Source organism: Uranotaenia lowii, chromosome 3 (genome assembly GCF_029784155.1).
Source record: "Uranotaenia lowii strain MFRU-FL chromosome 3, ASM2978415v1, whole genome shotgun sequence".
Lineage (NCBI taxonomy): Eukaryota > Metazoa > Arthropoda > Insecta > Diptera > Culicidae > Uranotaenia > Uranotaenia lowii.
Window position 1 is genome coordinate 83136361 of NC_073693.1, and position 19394 is coordinate 83155754.

The 19394-nt window shown below is 33.4% G+C and overlaps 1 protein-coding gene across 2 annotated transcripts in view; it reads left to right on the forward strand.

Moving 5' to 3' along the window:
* Positions 1 to 19394, forward strand: part of LOC129755282 (RYamide neuropeptides) — an 89854-nt gene that overhangs the window by 57358 nt on the left and 13102 nt on the right. The window lies entirely within an intron of this gene.

A 19394-nucleotide genomic window follows, 5' to 3' on the forward strand; every position in this document is an offset into this window, starting at 1 on the left:
CAGCGTTGTGTTGGTTATGAAATTGATTATCTTGACTATTTTTCTAGATTTTTGAATTTTCGTGTGTACGATGCAAAAAGACATGATAAAAATAATTCAGCACTATTATCTTGGAAATTCTTCATTGCCGATTTGAAAACTCATAAACTGTTGATTTTTTCAAATTTTTTTCCTCAAATAGTTAAGAAGTATAGAGAGCCACTCTAGGATGCTCACGTTCAAGTTCAAACCAAGCATCGGAGTTGAGTCCTTGATCTTAACTATGGTAAAAAGTCTCTGGTTATTGGGGATAACTTAAAGCAGACCATTAACAATACAGTAAAGCAAGATTAAAGCGTGTATTCGGTACAAACTTTGGTCAGTATTTATTTAAAAGATGTTTATGTTGGACAATCTTGGGTGAATTTTCAGGATCAACTTAAAACTTATGAAGTTTTTAACTTCTGTTTTTGCATTAGTTTAAACTTTTGTGAAAGAATCTATAGTTACAGTCTGTTAATTACACCGTAAATTAACATCTAAAGCTTAGTTCTTTTAGAAATGGGACACTTTCTTTTGCTGATAGCTCATTTACTAGAAAATTTAGAAAGCATTTTGCTGCCAGTAAAAAGTACTATTCCATCCAATTTTTTATCAAAATTTTAAATTTACATTTTTTTTCTAGATATTTACGATGCAAGAGAAAAAGAAATCCAAAATCCATCATATTCAAATTTATAGCTGAAAAAACTGTTGGTTATTTTAAAAATCACTATGTGTGAGTGTGGAAAAGTATGCAAACACTGTCAGAAATGTCCACAAAGTTCAATTCGTAACTGTCCCATTTCTGAATGCACTAAGCTTTATAATGAAATAATTAATCATTGACCACAGAACTAGAATAAAAACCTCTCTTTTACTTCTTAATTATCTTTGAAAGTATGTAGAATAAAAATTACATAAAAAAGTGGCAGTTGATTTATCTTTGCATTCTCACATTTTAAAACTTTGAGCAATCTTGAGAAAAAATTGGTTTTAATGGTTTTACAATGATCTTTTTTAGTTTCGAGATTGATTTTGGCATACATATTCCTCAAAATCAACTGTGAATCTTTAAAATGTCCAAATGGGCAAAAGATTTCATCTACAAAGATTTTGAGAAAGTAGTTTTTGAAATTTTGTATTGGAAAACGCAAAAAAGCAACTAATACGAATTCAACATTTTTAAGTTCTAAGGATTTCTATGCCTGAAATGATTTTTTATAAATCCCCCACGTAAGACAAAATTTCTACGCATGTAATCAAGCCGGGCAAACCCGGGACATTTTGTTTAAAAACTTGGCAAAATCCGGGCATTTGATTCCAAGTAAATAAGGATAAACTTTAAGAATTATTCAAGAAAACTAAAGCAGAAAAGAACTTGAAACAATTATTTTCTAACGAACTTATCAGCAGATTTGGAATCGTTTTTTAGGCTTTCAAAAATCCATGATTCACATTTTTCAAACCTTTTCCAAACATTTCGATCGTCTAACATCGATATTCGTCATCTAAAAGCAGTTGCATGCAGTTATTACTGCTATTGCCTTAACTTCGGCACGTCTGATGTTACCCAGCCTGCTGAATAGTGTTTCCATATATTTTCAAAATTTTTAGATTGGCTTTTACTATGATATGGAAATTTGAATTCCCCTATCAAACCTATGCTCCCGAAATGTATTTCAATTTTACGACGAATTAACCTCTCAAAGGATCGTAAACAAATCACCAAAAGAACGATACCGTATCGCGCGCCGATGGAACTTCCGGGAGTCTGGAGCCAACATCTACACCTGTTTGCTTGTTGGCTATTCTGCCATCTCACACGGTTTAGTTGCACTGCCGGGACTGATTTCAAAGGTAAATGGACCATCATCGCCATGTGATTCCATTATTGGCCCCATCATCCATTAGGGGCGATGCCATCAACAAATGGGGAGATCCACAGGAGTTCTTCTAACAGTAAAGGTATATGTGGACTGATGGTCCAGGAAGAGCCATCATGCGGCCACCACAACTATGTTCCTGCTTGTTATGTTTGATTTCGCTAGAGCGCTAGAGGAAAACGCGACGGTATTTTTAAACAAACCACATATCGATGGGACCAGGACACTTCCCTGCTACTGGTCGTTCGGTTTACTTACTCACTTCCTCGTTGCGAAAATATCAACCATAGTTCGGTGGTTGATTTTATCAAAAAGACGCATGAATTATTTCCATTCGGATTTTGGATGTAGGCCTGAGTTCATTGCTCTCTTGTAGGTACTTCTATTCCAACTTAGATGCAGAATCATTTATCGAATTACGCCCCTTGGTTTATAACGCATTAGAAAAAAAAAACACCATACATGTGGGAGAACCTGGCTATGAAAACGGTTTGATCGGCAATGTTTCAACATAAATTCAAAGAATCTCTTTCGATGTATGGCTAATTTTCCCACATCGCCCATCGAACCGCTCTTAGTAAAATATATACCAACAGCAGTTCCACTCCCAGCTCCCATCTACGGTAAAATCTACAGTCGATGTTGAACCTCCTGCCAGCAGCCACAATTGAATCTCGACGGCCAGCATAGAGCTGCGCTATCCATAGACTTTAGGAACCTGTTCCTCATAAGTATAAACATCGATACGCGTCGTTAGGAGTGAAATAAATCCTCCGATAGATTTCACATGGAACCCCACTTGTGCAAACGATTTCACACCAGGATCAAATTTAGTAACGCGATTCAACGACGAAATCGAAGGGAGCAAGATTTTCATTCAAAGCGCCCACTCCACCACCGACCGTTTGCTGGATAACGAAAAGCTCAATGGTGATTTTTATTTCACCTTTTTTCACTGGCTCAGCAATGAATGAAAATTTTGGTAGCACACTCCCTCATGGCGTTTGGATGGTGTTTGCATTTTGGTTCCTTATTTCAACATTGTCAAGGTTAACGTTATTGGACAAAATGTTTTTCTGTTGCTGAACATGATTGATTCCCGTTGTGGCATATTCGAGCACGGGTTTGAGTAAACATCTGTGCTTAAATTAAAGCAAACGATTGAGCTCGTTCAACGGATGTTAACAGCCGTATTTTTGGTAAACTTGGGAAGGTGACATGTGATTTTACAAGTTCTAATACACTGCCGTTCCAAGCAAAATTGTCCCATGTGAAAAAAGGAAAATCGTGAAAAATGCAATTGAAATTTATACATTGTTTTGATTTTTTTCGTATAAATTCAGATTCCACTAACAGTTTAATCGTAGTATCTAAATAGTTTAAATAGGTATGTTTACAATGTAATCTGCCAAAAAAGTAACATTTTCAACAACAATCTGAAAGTTATAGCCAAAAATGCTTCGTGTGACATTATTGCGTAGAACATGGGTGGCCAAAATTTTCAATAGGCGAGCCAAATTTTGGATATGAGGGCCAAATAAGTAATTTTTCTTTAACATTCGAGGGAAAAACAGAATACGCTATTAAAATAAAAAAAAAATCTGCATATACCTGCTTCAAGTACAGATTCATCTTAGTGAGAAATTTTTGTTCCATGCAGTTTTAACGAATTCTTTCAACCGATTAAAATCTTCACTATTCCATAAATGTCAAACTCTACTCGTTTCCAAAGTTTTTAACTTTACCGTAAGGTTGCCCGGTTTTAATTTGATTTGATGGAAAGTCATCCATAAACATAAAATGAATTCTATAAAATTCTGTAAACAAATAAAAAGTACACGTTACCATAATAAGCTGTTTGAATTTGGTTTAATTTTCATAATTATTGATGTGAAGCAAAAAAAAAATAATTTTAATATTGACGTACCAGAGTTTCAAGTTTTTGATTAATTAGCAAATGTTGAAAAATTTTAATGGATATTCGATGTATTTAAAACAAAATTTTAAAAATTTGATTTTGATTATGATGAGAACGTGTTTCGGAGAATTTTTAAAGTTTGATATGATCCAATTTCCTGAGGCTCTCCAAACTCCCCAAAATTAATGATAGAGTGGAAAGCTCAAACGTCCGTGGAGACCACTTTAAAAATCAGTGGTGTGAAATAACCAAAAACAATCGGAAAAATTGCCGATTATTTTTTTTTTCCTTTATTAGTGACACTTAAGGCCGGAACAAATTTCAAATCCTTCTTTTGTCACTCGGAGTTGGAACATCGCGAGGGGGGGGGACAATAAAAAATAATGCGAAAAACAAATTAATTGGAATAAATTGCACGAAAGCTTGTATGCAACATAGTTGCATAGAATATCATTGCACAAAACCTAAAAAACTTGTAATTTGTTATCGAAAAATTCAATAAAATCAAGAATACAAAGGTGGAGAAATTTCCATCTTCCAAAATTTGTTTTTTTCGACTTGTAATCTTTTGGATTCTTGATTTTTTTTTTCGAAATTTACATTAAATACTTTAAACTTTATTTATTTCCCCCTTCGGGTTTTTGAAAATTTCGAAGGGGGGGGTGACAAAAGAAGAAATTGATATTTGTTCCAGCCTAATTGCCGATTATGTGGTGGAAAGAACAGATGATAACACAAAGCAGCAAAGTTTACATTTTTCCGAGATGCATAGACTTTAAGAGCTAATTTTCACTAATATCGATCCAATGCAATTGGTTTTTTTCTATCAGCTTTTGTTATCGAGATAACTCTCTGAATTGCCGATTATGTGGTGGAAAGAACAGATGATAACACAAAGCAGCAAAGTTTACATTTTTCCGAGATGCATAGACTTTAAGAGCTAATTTTCACTAATATCGATCCAATGCAATTGGTTTTTTTCTATCAGCTTTTGTTATCGAGATAACTCTTGAAAATAGGTGAAAATTCATGAAATAAATTTGTGCACTTTTTTGGCTAACTATAAAACAAGTCAAAGATTTATTAAAACAAATTTATAATTCAATGAACAACAATGAACAAGACCGCGTATAATTTAGTCATCTGAGAAAAAAGATACAATAGTTTTCTTTTTGTCAATTTTTCCTAATATTGCAAAAAAAACAGTAAATTTAAAGGGAAATTAAAATTTTTGTTTGTCCAATTCGAATCATTACTATTTTTGGATCGTGTCACAGTCTGCGATAAAGGTGATAAATAAGTTGAAAAAGATTTCAAATACTCAAAGACTTTCTTGAATTATGTAAGAAATAGTTGTAATCTAGTCTATTCCTAGTTTTAAAAAATTGTAAGAATAAATTTTTCAAGCGTAACTGTGAAATGAATAAAGGATAATGAACAGATTCAATATCTGGTTTCAGTATTTATTAATTTTTATTCATTTATTAAAGGGTGATACGGTCAAAATTTGGTCAATATCAACTCGACGTATTTCTTTAAATCTTGCATTTGAAAAACCAGAAAACCCCTTATTTTGAAGGTGTGTGTAGAATGTTGCTCCTATTTTGATTTTGGAATTCACTCTTCAGTTGTCAAAATGCCGTCCAAGGGAGAAGAGCAGCGTATCAAAATTTTGCTCGCGCATTGCGAAAATCCGAGCTACTAGCACGCAAAGCTGGTAAAATCGCTAAAAGTTGCCAAATCAACCGTTACAAATGTAATTAAAGTGTTTTGGGAACGTTTGTCGACAGCCAGGAAGTCTGGAAATCGAAGGGGGAAATCGAAAACCGGAAGCCGCTGAGACGACGAAGAGAGTTGCCGGTAGTTTCAAGCGAAACCCTAACCTCTCTCTCCGAGATGCCGCAAATAAGCTAGGTGTAGGGGAGAATGAGGATACTTGATCCCTGGGGATACTTGATTCCTTAGCTATATCTCGAAACTGGAACGTCTTACAAAGATCAAATGTTCTAGAAAAATGTGCCAAAATGAGCAAAATAACAAAGCTAGTAGTTTGCAAAATTTTAACAAAATAATTGTTTGAGTAATTGAACTTTGTTTGGAAAATTTCACAAAATGTAACTTGGAGATCTTTTTTCATCACTTTAAAATGTTCCTTACATGGGAAAATTATGAAGAGAATATTTGTTCCAATGTATCAATCGTTCGAGCGTAAAATGAACTTCATAATGCCATATTTTCAAAGCAATGGAAAACTCTCAACTTTTTTCAGAAAAAGTTTTCTAAAATGTTGATTATGGGTACAATTGATCCCCTAGAGTTGGGTACAATTGATCCCCCTTTTAAACGGCATATTCTTCTTCTGAATTGATCGTTATGATTGCTGATTACAAAATTACTAATATTTATCCAAAAACTAATATTTATCAAACAATTGTCTGAAGAAAAGAGCAAAAATAATTAATTTTCTCTTAAGTATAAAATATAGCGCCTTTAAGTATGCAATGATATTAGCGTTGAGACAAAGTTATAGATTTTTTTTCTTATGTCTGCTATAAATTGTGAAATGAGAACAAAGATGACCAAAATAGTCAATTAACATTCTATCTTGGAGTTTTGTTTGATTTTTATACAAGGATTAGGGCTTCCTGAATAAAAGATCAAGTCTCCTTCAGTAGGGGATCATGTCTCCCCTAACTTCAGAAAAATCGCAATTTTTTTACTCCCACGAAAATGCTTCTAGTTCATCAACGAGTTCAAGTATCGTTCTAATTTTTGGAGCGTAGAAACTTGAAGTTACAAGCTGTCAGAAAATGTTAAAGACGGCGAGTTGCTAAATTTTTCCAAAAAGATATGGTGAAAATAAGAAAAGGGGATCAAGTATCCCCACTCTCACCTATCGTTTTCAACCATTCATCGAGCCAAAAAACGGGCCGCCTATTGACTTACAAGAAAGAAGTGACTCCAAATCGCGATGATAAACAAAATACGACGGCCAAAGCGCGATCCCGGAGGCTGTACACGACGATGCTGACGAAGTTTGACTGCGTGGTAATGAACGACGTAACCTACGTCAAAGCCGACTACAAGCAGCTTCCGGGAAAGGAGTTTTATACGGCAAAAGGAAGGGGAAAGTTAGCAGATATTTTCAAACACATGAAACTGTCAAAGTTCGCGAAGAAATATCTGATTTGGCAAGCCATCTGTACCTGTGGCTTGAAAAGTAGCATTTTCATAGCTTCCGGGACTGTCAACCAAGAAATTTACGTTAAAGACTGTTTGAATAAACGTCTGCTGCCTTTCCTGAAGAAACACGGTTGTTCCGTACTGTTTTGGCCGGATTTGGCATCTTGCCATTACGGTAAAAAGGCCATGGAGTGGTACGCCGCCAACAACGTGCAGGGTGTTCCCAAGGACAAGAACCCTCCCAACACGCCAGAGCTCCACCCAATTGAGAAATACTGGGCTATTGTCAAGCGGAACGTAAAGAAGACCAAAAAAATAACTGCTAAGGAGCAGCAGTTCAAAGCAAATTGGCTTTCTGCGGCGAAGAAGGTGGACAAGGTGGCTGTACAAAATCTGATGGCAGGGGTTAAGCGTAAGGCCAGGCAATTCGGATTTGGAAAAGCGGAAGCCCAACTGAATATTTTTTCTGAATTTTATACTAATTAAACTTGAAAAAGAAATTTAATTTGGTTTTTCAAATAAACGATTTCACCGATTTACACGCGTTTTCCCTTGACCAAATTTTGACCGTATCACCCTTTAATTAGTTATCAAAGATCGATTTTCTTAAAACTGATAAATTTTAAATTTTTCACACGTTATATTACTAAATTTAGAGGTGATAGATAAAATCTGACAAATGATTTATATTCAAGACGAGTAATATACAATTTTTAAAATTTAAATTTGTTGATTGGAATTGTAATTGATTCTTTATTCAGTGACGATAACCTTTTTGTAAAATTACATAGTATCAAATCAAGGAGATTCCTCCGGCTTTTATTTCGAATGAAGTTAATGAAGATTAATGTATTTTTTTTCCAAGTGATATAAACCAACAAAAAAACAATAAAATCTTAGTACATGGTAACTTCAAAAATATCTTCGCGGGTCACAAAAAGACAGCCACGGGCCAAATGTGGCTCGCGGGCCATGGTTTGGCCACCCATGGCGTAGAATCTGAACATATAAGGATACAAGTTTCTACTCAAAACTTTTACACGGTTATGCTTTTTCTTACTTTAAAACGTCTATTTCTAAATATTCTAGTGAAGTATTCTAATTTCTTTCTTGAGTAATACAACCAAATCAGAACTTTACCATTTCTTTTGAAGTCTATTTCGTTCATTAAAAGGACATTAAATTGAAATAAAACCCCGCATTTAAAGCTCCTTTTTTTTTCGCACCTACACCCAAAATTATGATTTTACTCCAATCATGAGTTCTCAATATTTCAACGTTATTGGCATAAGATGTGATTGCCGGCGGCGATAATTCGGTTTGAGACCGTCGGCTTTAACATCCCAGCGCAACCGCATTGCGTATGGCTGAAGGAACAAAATAAAAACGTTTAATATCTCTCTATCCCATCCCAAGAATCTTGGGCCAAGATAAAGAAGGATGAGAACAATGAATTAATGAATTGATCTGCTCGGTAAAAGCTGTGCATGCGTATGTAAGGCGGCATAAGACTCAAGGCCGGATTAAGGGGGGGGGGGGCAAAAGGGGCAATTGCCCCGGGCCCCCGGCTCAGGGGGGCCCCCCGATGGAAAAAAAAGTTTTACATTACTTTATTCATACTACTTCAATTCCTTCTAATCTATGGAAAGAAATCGAAACTAGAAAACCGGAATGAAAACTTGAAATATAACAACGAAATAATATCTAGAAAAGTGTTTCAAGTTAAGGGGGCCCCCTAGAGTAAGTAGTGAAGAAGTTCTCCTCTCGCATTTTGCGGGATGAAAATATCAAAATTTTGGTATTGAATTTCAAAAGTTTCATCTCAAAATCTGGACAAAAATATTGTAAACCGAATTCGAAAAAAGGATATGAGGCAAAACACCTCCAATTTTCATTTTTTATTCATCGAAACATGTAAGCTCACAGTGCTAAGAGAGAACAGAGAAGCTTTATGATAAACATTTCAGAATTTTACCCTGGCAGTATCCGGGTTAATACCGGGTATTATTATTAATTTTCACTTTTCAATCATTATTTTTGAACTTTCAGTTGCTTTATAAATTCTGAACCGCTTTCACTTTATATTTTTGAAAATAAATGCTTATAAAATCTGCAGTTGCTTAAATTGGACTGATCGACAGTACAGAGTTTCTTTATTGAATTTCCATCCCAAATCCTGCCTTAGACTTAAAATTCGTATTGGAACATTTTCAACTGATTTAATTCAAAATTTTATCATTTACTGAAGTAACTATCCTGAATTCAGTATATCATTTTCCAAATGATCATTCTCAAATTATCATAAAAACGATCTAATAGTTGAATTGCCAATATCATTGAGTAATTTTCTTAACATGAATATTTCAGTGTTTTTAATCTTATCCTTATCCAGATTCAATTCATTGAGATTTTCTTGTGGAGTTTCTTCAGTTACTGAAGTTCAGTTTCCTGGTTTTCCTGAATTTTGAGAACTCAGGATCTTTGTTTAAGGTAATAAACTCATTTGGACTCTTTTTTCAATGATAACTGATTCTGAAATTTAAACATTTAATCTCTATTCCGATTTTATTTTCAATCGATCATTTTTGCACTTATACCCCTTGAGCTTTGAGGGCATCCAATTCAATTTTTGTCACATTTAGAATAACAATTTGATAACCATTTTTTTTTATCTGATGAGAATCATATTCAAAAACATATTCATAAACGTTTTTTTTGTGTTTCAAAGATATAAAATTGAACACAAAATTGAAGTTCACGTGTGGTGAAATTTCAGCTTTGGCTTTGATTGTAGCTTTAAATCTTTTTTTTTTCAAACTTAATTCATATTTTTTTTCTTCAAACCTAGATTTGAAACTATGATTTAGATTAGAGACAGCGAATTGTGGTTCGGAATATAACCTGATTTTTATTCTTGAATTCTTAAACTTTTATATTTGTATCTCTATGGAATTTTTTTTGTCTTCTATTTATTAAAGCATGATTGAATTGTCATGAGATAAATATTTCCCGATGAAAAATGAGAAATAAATTTTGCATTTTTCAGCTCATATCAGAGCATTAATTTTTTTTAAATTTCTAAACTCTTGCGCGATGATTGCATGTGATTATTAAACAATTTTTATTTGAAGGTATCAAAAAGTATCTTCTAGGCAGACAACATGGTTATTTAAAGACAGTATACTGAACTCATCTCCAGTTCCTTTACAAGTTCGAAATGTTTTGTATTCTCTGGGATAGCATTTGAAAAAAAAATCTAATCATAGGGGCCCCCCGAGAAAAATCGCCCCGGGCCCCCCGATGGCTTGATCCGGCCCTGATAAGACTACAAAAAATCATTTCTTTGTTTCAAACCACCGCCAAACAATCTCCGGCTAAGCTGGCCGTTCTGTGCATGTGTACCTATGTAAGCAGGCAGTAGGAAAGCAAACAACAGTTTCTCGACCAAACGCCAGGCACTGTGCGTTTTATTTGTGATGGGCCTATGCAGAACGACTACCACAATTAACCCTCGGTCTCTATCTGGCTCAGGTGGTACACTAGATAAGCTGACGGATGGGTTACATGAAGGTAGAAAATTGTTGTGTGTTCGATTTTCACCGATGGCATTTTTTTTTCTTGTTTCTGGGATAAAACATGCAATAGTTTGAAACTCCCATAACATATACCTACTTATACATATTTCTTGTTTCAATTAAATGTTTGTATCTAGAGTGGTCCGGCATCAATTTTCTCAAGAGCTCGAGTCTTTATGCCAGCGGAGGGAAAGCAATCATATCATCTTTGGCGCAATGCATGTTTCAACGCATTTTCGGCACATAGTTAGCTCTGCTTCGACATTAAAATTTTGCAACCTCTTTTTTTCATAAAATTTGGTTCAATGTGACATTTTTGTGTAGAAAAATCAACAATTTGTATAAGTTTAGAACAAAGTAGATATACGTTTTTGTTTGTGTTTTGATTCAAAAGTTTACACTGAAAGATGTCGTAACCAGCATAAAATTGAAAATGACCCATCCCAGTTCCTTCGTCCACAAATGGGTCGAATTTGTAAATTTTCTATATGAAAGTATGTAAACTTCAGTTTTAAATCAATACGGGTCCAAAATGACCTGAACCCTAAAAAACAGGTCATCAAACTCATTCATACTTGATTAACTAGCACCCGTGATAACGGAATGCATCACGAATTAAAATTTCTCATTATCCAGCAGCTGTCGGTAACGGATTCGATCGAAGATCAAAAAGCCGCTGCCCATCAAATGCTTCGATGTAAAATAAATCGAATTAGTGTGAGGTGATGGTCAGTGAAACTGATTTATTGGGTGGCAAATAATTTGGAATTGGAAAAAAATCAGTAGGGTTAAACACACGTACAGATCCGGAATCCGTTAAAGTGATGTCATGCTGGGTGTTCCATTGATTCTATTTTTGGATAGATCGATTCGTTTCCAAAGAACTACGGTAATTAAAGGAATCTTCAGATTCATTTTATTTTTTCACAGAAGAAATCCGTTAAGTATGAGAACAATATAGATACTTAATAGACAGTAAACACTAAACAGTCTTGCTTTAACCTCGTAAGTGGTGCCAATGACATCCAATGTTTGTGAGTTCTAAGAGGTCACTTACTTTCTTATTTTAAAGCCACGCGTCGATTCTCCGGCACATCTAGGCTTGTGATATAGCTCAGGTGGCACGTAAGTTGCCTCGTAAGCCCCTACGGTATTTCTGGGAAATTTCAGCTGTTTAGCTAGCCTAGATGCAAAAAAGTACAGTCCATTTGCGGAGTGTCGATAATACATACGTAAAGCTGACAAAATTACCGGCACGTGGGCGCCAAAACCTTCAAATCCGTCCACCACAATATGTGCAAAAGTTTGTTTCAATTCTAAAAGAAGCAAGCTTTATGGACTAAACGGGAACTGTTTATCTTCTAACGACGTATTCCCTGCTATTTCGTGCTGCAAAGGTAAATAAGATACAGGAAAAAGGGATTTAAACATTAAAAGTACCTATCTTCTTTTTTAGAAACAGTTGAAGCTAACAGTGTAAATAATTTTACAAGTAAAGAGATCTACATTCCCTGGTGTAACCTGGTGGAATAGTCAACTTTGGGGTTTTCAAACGTAAGTTTTGATAGTGGCGTTGAATCATAATTTGGAGATATGAACCGGAGAGTATTTAAAATATTAAATACATACATAGGTATTAGACATAACTTTACACTAGCATTCAATTAGATTTTTTTTTGTATGAACATGTTTCATGACTTCTCTATCGATCCAAAAGGTACCAGCAATAATCATCCGAAGAGATTTTTCCTTATTAAATTATTTACTACCCATCCCTATGTAACGAAATTTGACTAACTTCGACATTACCATCAACAAGCAACGCTGTTTGCCGCCCTTTTATTACTCTCCCTGCGGCCATTTCATTCGGCTGGTTGGCTCACTGACTGACTGACTGGATGTTGTTGTTTGGCAGGCATTCGGTGACAGGAAAAAATAAGGCCGCACAACACTCCAAAACGCAACACATCTCCCAAGATATTTGAGTGTTGTTTTCACCGGAATTTTCGTCGAATCTTGGGCGGTGGTTTGGAAACATCATACGCATCCATACCCGGCCGCTCGATGGTATCTGGTCAGGACAATCACGAGTTGGCTCAACTTACGTGCTCACATCAGGTTGATATGCAAATTAGCTTTTTAATTCCTCTGATAGATTGAACATTTCCACTCGGCCGGGTAACACGGCTATTGGCTATCTGTTAAATCAAATTTCAATTCAAAAAGTTACTATCAAAGTTGTTTTTACAAAAAATTAAACTTGCGCCAAACAATGTCACCTAACATCATAGAAAACAAAAAAAAATCATAATTGCTCATTATAATTACTCCCATCCTGATCGTCGCACGTAAAAGTTTAAATTAATTAACGTAAACACCCTGGTCAATCTAATTAACCAAAATCCTGCTGGATTTACGGGGCCAAGGGTAACATAAACTTTTAAACTCACTACTGTTCAGCATAGGGGCCGTTTGATCCCTAACATACCCCATCGCCAAACCACCTCGGCTTTTATGTTGGTATCAGCCTGATACAAGCAATTTCGGGTGGACGACTTTGAGCCACGCTGTTGTTATGCTTTGCATTATTCATTTCCCCAAGGATAAACCGTTCGCCAGAGTGGACGTGCAAGTTTTACTCCGGATTTGGAACCCGTTCGGATCATAAATTACTACCAATGTTGGAATGTGCGTATAACAACTACATGCAAACGACGATTACACCTACACCTCTTATCCAAAAGTATAATTGTTTTGGATGGAGGTCTAGTGGACATGATCTCTACCGAAAACTAAGTCGACTCTTTTTAAAAATTTCGTAAATCCTAAACAAATTAAAATCAACTTATTTTATCAATTTTTAAGTTTTTCAAAATTCTCACAAAGCTTTCTAGAAAACACAGAAAACACTCTATAAAACCTTAAGGGTTTCAAAATTAGCCTTAACACTCCGATTATATTTTGATTAGAAAGTTTGATAAAAAGACTAAAAACCATCAAATTGAATGCTTGAAAATGTAAACTGAGAATTAAATTTCTTGTACAATACAGTTTTATAGAAATAAATTTCCACAAATAACAACCCGAATCATCTTAAGTTCCATAAAAGACCCTCTTTAAAGAATTTAATACTCTCAAAATTTAATTACTTATCGATACTTTTAAGTTTTAAGATCAAAACTGAATAAAAAGCTTTTCAGCCATTTCATGGAACTTTGTATAAAAAATATCTTTAGAAATTTTTTTATATCTGAAGCTCTTAACTTGTTTTTCTTAATATTACGTCTCCTATCAACAAACTCAATACTTACTGATGAATGTTACTTGTATGGAGATTTGAACCTGAATACACCAAATGAAAGCTGAACTTATTTCCTTTGTACCGTAAAACGGGGTAATATTGATCACCGGGGTAACTTTGATCAACATGAGTTTTTTCACATTATCTTTAATTACTAAGTCTAAATAAAATATCTCCATTTTTTTTCCTACGATTTAAAACCTTTAAGTTGAGTTTCAAATTTGGGAAAAACTTGGTTTGTTTTTGAATGTTTCTAATTTAAGGAAAAAGGTAATTTCAAAATCTTAAAATATCTATTTTTTTGAAGGCTCGCATACAAACACCCTTCCTGATGAAATCAAAGCGTCAAGAAGCAGCAGGTTGGTTTACGTGACAGTACAACTTTTTTTCTAAGTAAATAAAAAGTTTTGGTGTAGTTTTGTTGTATTTTGAGGTACATTTTTGATATTTAAAAAATAAGGACATTTTCCAAGAGTAAGCCAGTCTAGGAAAAATGGCTGGAAACCCTATCAAATGATAAAGTTTGAAGGAAAATATAAAAGGGGAATAGTGCGAGGGCCTAGAGAATTCAATGAAGCAAAATTTAATGTTCTGTAGTAAAAATTTCATAAGTAATGTTACAAAATGTAGCCCCTTAATTTATGCAGCTTCATTATCCATCTTTCGATTTTGATTGTTGTTCGGCCTTAACACATTAAGGACTACGATGGTTTTTATTAGACCGCAAAAAATCTAAACCAACACACACCGAAATTCAGCATTGTTTATTTCAGAATTCACCGGACCAAAAGTTACAAATTTAGTATCATTGAGCCACCGAAAGTGTTGTGTTCAATTTTGTTGAGTTTCATGATTAATTGTATATCATTTGAGTTTGTTCCAAATTGCCTTAGCAATTGATAAACTTGCATTCGTAAATATTATGAAGGTGTTTTGTATCCTTTATGATCGGGAAAACTAGTTAAAACCGTCAAAATGAAGACTGATCAATGTTACCCAAAAGCATAAAATTCAGAACAAAGACGAAATCGATTTCTAAATCAAATTTAAAGAAGTCTTATAAATTTCTGCAACCATGTTTTACGTTCATAGGAGTCCAGTACTGATTTTAAAAATATGAAACATCATGCCACATTCCCCTTAACAGAAAAAATAATCAAAAAATAATGAAAAATGTGATCAATCTTACCTCGTTTCAAGGTACTGTGATTGTAGACTAGGTAGGCCTAAAGTTACATATTTATATTCTGGGATTTTTAATGTAAGCTTTAAAGGTGTAAGAAACAAAAAAATATTAAATTGCTTGAGAGTTAGTTGAATTGAACTGCGGAAAAAGTGATAAATTTCAGGTTTTCCCTCATGTCTGTCAAAGAATGCTAACGGGGATGAATGAAGGCAATTTTGAAAACAAAATATAAGTCAAAAATTGAGGCTTATGACGTCTTAAAATCTTAACGCTTACTTACAATAGTTAAGACTTTCCATATTGAAACATTTAAAAAAAAATGTCATTCAAATTGAGAGTTCAAACCAATGTCGACTAAAGCTTACTCCATTTAGAAATGGGACACTTTCTTTTGCTTCTTGCTAAAATTCCTAGTTATCGGACATACAAAATTTTAAAGTTCTCGTGTTTTGGAGATGTTTACGATGCAAGAGAGAAGGGAAAACAACATTTTGCATTGTTTTCTTCAAAATTTATTATTTTCAAGCTGGCAAAATCGTTGATTATTCAAAACGTTTCTTTGCGTGAGTGTCAATTTTCATTAAAATAAGTGCCCTGTAGCCAAAAAGGCAATCTTTTTTTTTCTATCAGTTTGTGTTTTTTAAAATAACTTTTTATAAAAAGGTTAAAACCATTTAAGAAAATTTGGCACTATTTTGACAAAACTTTGAAACATTACAAAAAACTTAAAACAAAAGGTATTTAAATAATTTTTAACTTTTCCTTAGACCCTAAGTAATTTTGACTATTGGGAAAAAAGTTGTGGAAGTTTTTCCAAGGCTTTTTTTTTAAAGAAGTTTCAACCTAAAATGAATATTAGTTATTTTTAAAACCAAAAATCTTATCATTTGGCAGGCTTCAACAAATAAAACCTTTTTCAAAACTTTGTTCAGTAAAGTCAGATCTATATATTATGATTTTCATGTTTGTAACAATTGAAAAAAGGAGTTAGCAGTTAGCAATGATTGATTTTTTCAACACTGGTTTATTTTTAAACTTATAAACTGTATATCACCAAAACTAGAGCCGATAGACATAATCTGTTCAAAGATTCGAGTTCAGAGCGTCAAAATCTACCAAACTAACATACACACTAAATTTTGAATTGCTAGAAAACTAGCCAAATTTTGCTGGTTTTTGTCCCGCTGGTTTTCCAGCAAAATTTTCAGCAATTTTGATTGCTGAAAAAAAAGCAAACTGAATTGCTGGAAAATAAAAAAAATGGAAAAAGGCATTCGAGGAAACCTATAAATGTTTGGTTTTAATTTACGAACAATTATACTGTTTTATTTAATTACAACAATTATAATGCTTTACTTAATTGAATCTGCATTCTGTTCAAAAAGTTCATTTCTTTATAACAAACCATAGCTTTACAAAAAAAATTTTGAGCACTTGACTAGAATCCTTGACCCTGGATCCAGTCATCCTCCAGTCAAGATTGATTAATCACTCTGTGAAGTAAAAACAAATCGTTAGCTTTATTGATAATCAATAGCTAAAGCATCGGTAACATTTACTCATCAAACATTTTGCCGAACTTGAGGCTGTATTTTACCTTCATAAGGGGGAATCCATAAACTACGTAACGCTCCTAGGGGGAAGGGAGTAAGCTCGAGCGTTACAATTTATGACATAGGAGAAGGGGGAGGAATGCTCATCGTTATGTAACGATTTTTCCTTAAAAATTTCAGTTTACAAATCGCAATTATTTTGATGTCATGCAATTTTTGCAGAATTATGAGCAAACCAAAATCAGCTTAAGAACATCGAATTTTATGGCATAGTTTTTTTTAATTTTAAAATAAATTGACCACATATTATAGTTAAACTGTTTTCATTTTTCGAAATGTTTTTAATAAGTTTGTTTTTGTTTTTTAATTCCGAAGTTTTTTTTTCTGAAAACGTAGTTTTCTTTTTATTTTTATAACAGTTTCTTTTGTTCTTGTTTCGAATTTTGACAGTTCATGAACGTCTCTTTTTTTTTTGTTTTTATATCTTTTTTTAATCGATCGTGTTTTTTCAGTTAATCTATTAAAATTCCAAAAATGATAACAAGTAGCAACTGTTAAGCTAAATTTCACTGCTTTTCAAGTGCTTTGTTTTTTTTTCAATTTTTACAACAAACCATGCAATTCCCTTTTTTTTATTTCTATCAGTTTCTAATTGATCATTTAAGAAGCCCCGCATTTCCAAACCTGTACTCCGTTACTATAATTTTTCAATGATGTATTGAACATGTTTTATTAATAATATTTGATGATTGTTGTTTTCATCGACTATTTTCAGCGCAAATTAAAACGAAATAACTTGCAAGTTGGTCCAAACGATTCTAACTACTTTTGGCGTTTCGCTCCTCCTCAGTGGACCATTCAAAAATCGACTTCTAAATGAAGAATTGTAGTATAAAATAGTATTTTATTTCTGACTTCCATCACTGTTAGTCTTGAAATAATTTTTTTTATCAAATTTAATTCAATCATCAAATATGTGTTTTGAAAAAATTCTCTAAAATTCAAAATGGTTATTTTCTCACAACTCAAATCATCATATAATTTATTTTTTTCAAATTCAAGATGTATCTTTCAGCGAAATTTTTCAATCAACCCTTCAATGAAAAATAAAGAAAAGAAATGTAAATTAAGATGATTGAATATTAACAAATATTATCATTTTGCTAAAATCTTTTTAATAATGGTTAATTTCTGATCTGATCTTAAATTTATTTCGGAATTCGAATTTAATTTTTTTTTTTGAAATCTGGCTGGTGTTATGTTTTTGTATTCTACAGTTTTACATTTATTTATTTATTTTCATTATCTCTGTATAACCTGTTCATCTGTATCCTACAGGAACCATTTTCAATACTTTGTTAATGACTTATTTATTTTGTATATTTGGTATTGTTACTATTTCTTGCTAAATTTGTATTAAGAATAGCGTTCAAGTTTTCTAAGCCAACGGTCATGAGATCAATTCCAGGTCACGGCATACATAGTACACATTTCATTAGTTGGTGGTTTTGCTTTTGAAAGATGCTTGCCATCATTTCCTCGAAAGATGTACGCTTAGTGTTCAGTTAAAGGAGGAAACGTCAAGTTTCATTGAGATCCTATATGTGTTTGTGTTTAAAACTATCCTTATTTTAGACATTCAGCTATAACTGAATGAATTTCAACTTTGCTTTTATGTTGGAATCAATTTGATTCAACTGGAAGTTTTCTATTATTAGGAAAACTTATTTTTATTTCTAGCCTCAATGGATTTTTTTTATGGGTCAAATTTTTTAGTAAAAACTTGCAAACAAATGACAAGTATATTTTTTTACAAAATTTTGAACAAATTTAAAACTTCCAATCATTACTTTAGCTTTCTATATTGCATGCCATTTTAAAGAGGATGCATGATGCTGAAATTTAGTTAAAAAAATGTGCAATTAATTTCAAGTTTAAACCATATTTTTTTAATATTACCTAAGCGCCTTTCATTTCTCCGTTAAATGGTAGGTATTTTAAAGGGAAGACGAATAAAAAAATTATTTGCAATGTGACATAGGCAATTAAAAGGACTTTTAAGGTTGAATTTAAAAAAACTGAATCAATGGGAGACATTTTTTTGATCTTCACGTGTACCCAGGTACCTTTTGCTCAGCCAAAACTGAGCTTTTAATGCTAATTTTGAAGTGTTTTTTTTTAATTTATCTGGTGTTTCGTCTCACGATATAACCTGATGAACAATATTCCACCAATACACTTTTCCATTTTCAAGTGCACGGTTTCCAAAAACTTATGATTGAAATTCAAATGCAAAAAAAAAAAATTAAGTTTCTCATTGGATAGTTCAAGAAGCTCAGCTGGACTCGAGCCGGTCCAACATTTGGTATCAACAACCGACATAAATGGAAACGAAATTACTACCGAAAAGAATTTGCTGCGGTAAAGTGCTTCTTCGGGAGACAACGATGACAGCTAAAATTATAATGTATGCGCGTCCTTTTTTTTTGCTAAGGAGAGGTTAAGCTTTTGTTACAAATTTCATCAGCTGAATTTTTGGTTCCGGGTACATACGTTTCTGTTGTTGTTGTTTTTTTTTTCAAACTATGGCGTGCTCCTGAAGCTCTATGGAATAAAATTTTCGAAATGAGATACCAACGAGTGATGACGGAGATTAAGAGATAGTTTATGTCACGTACCTATATGGTCTACAGTTGGATGTGGGTCATTTATGTTGAGGATTAATTGGAAATGGTCGGAATTGAGATGATCTGATCCGTGAGCTTAATTAAGGT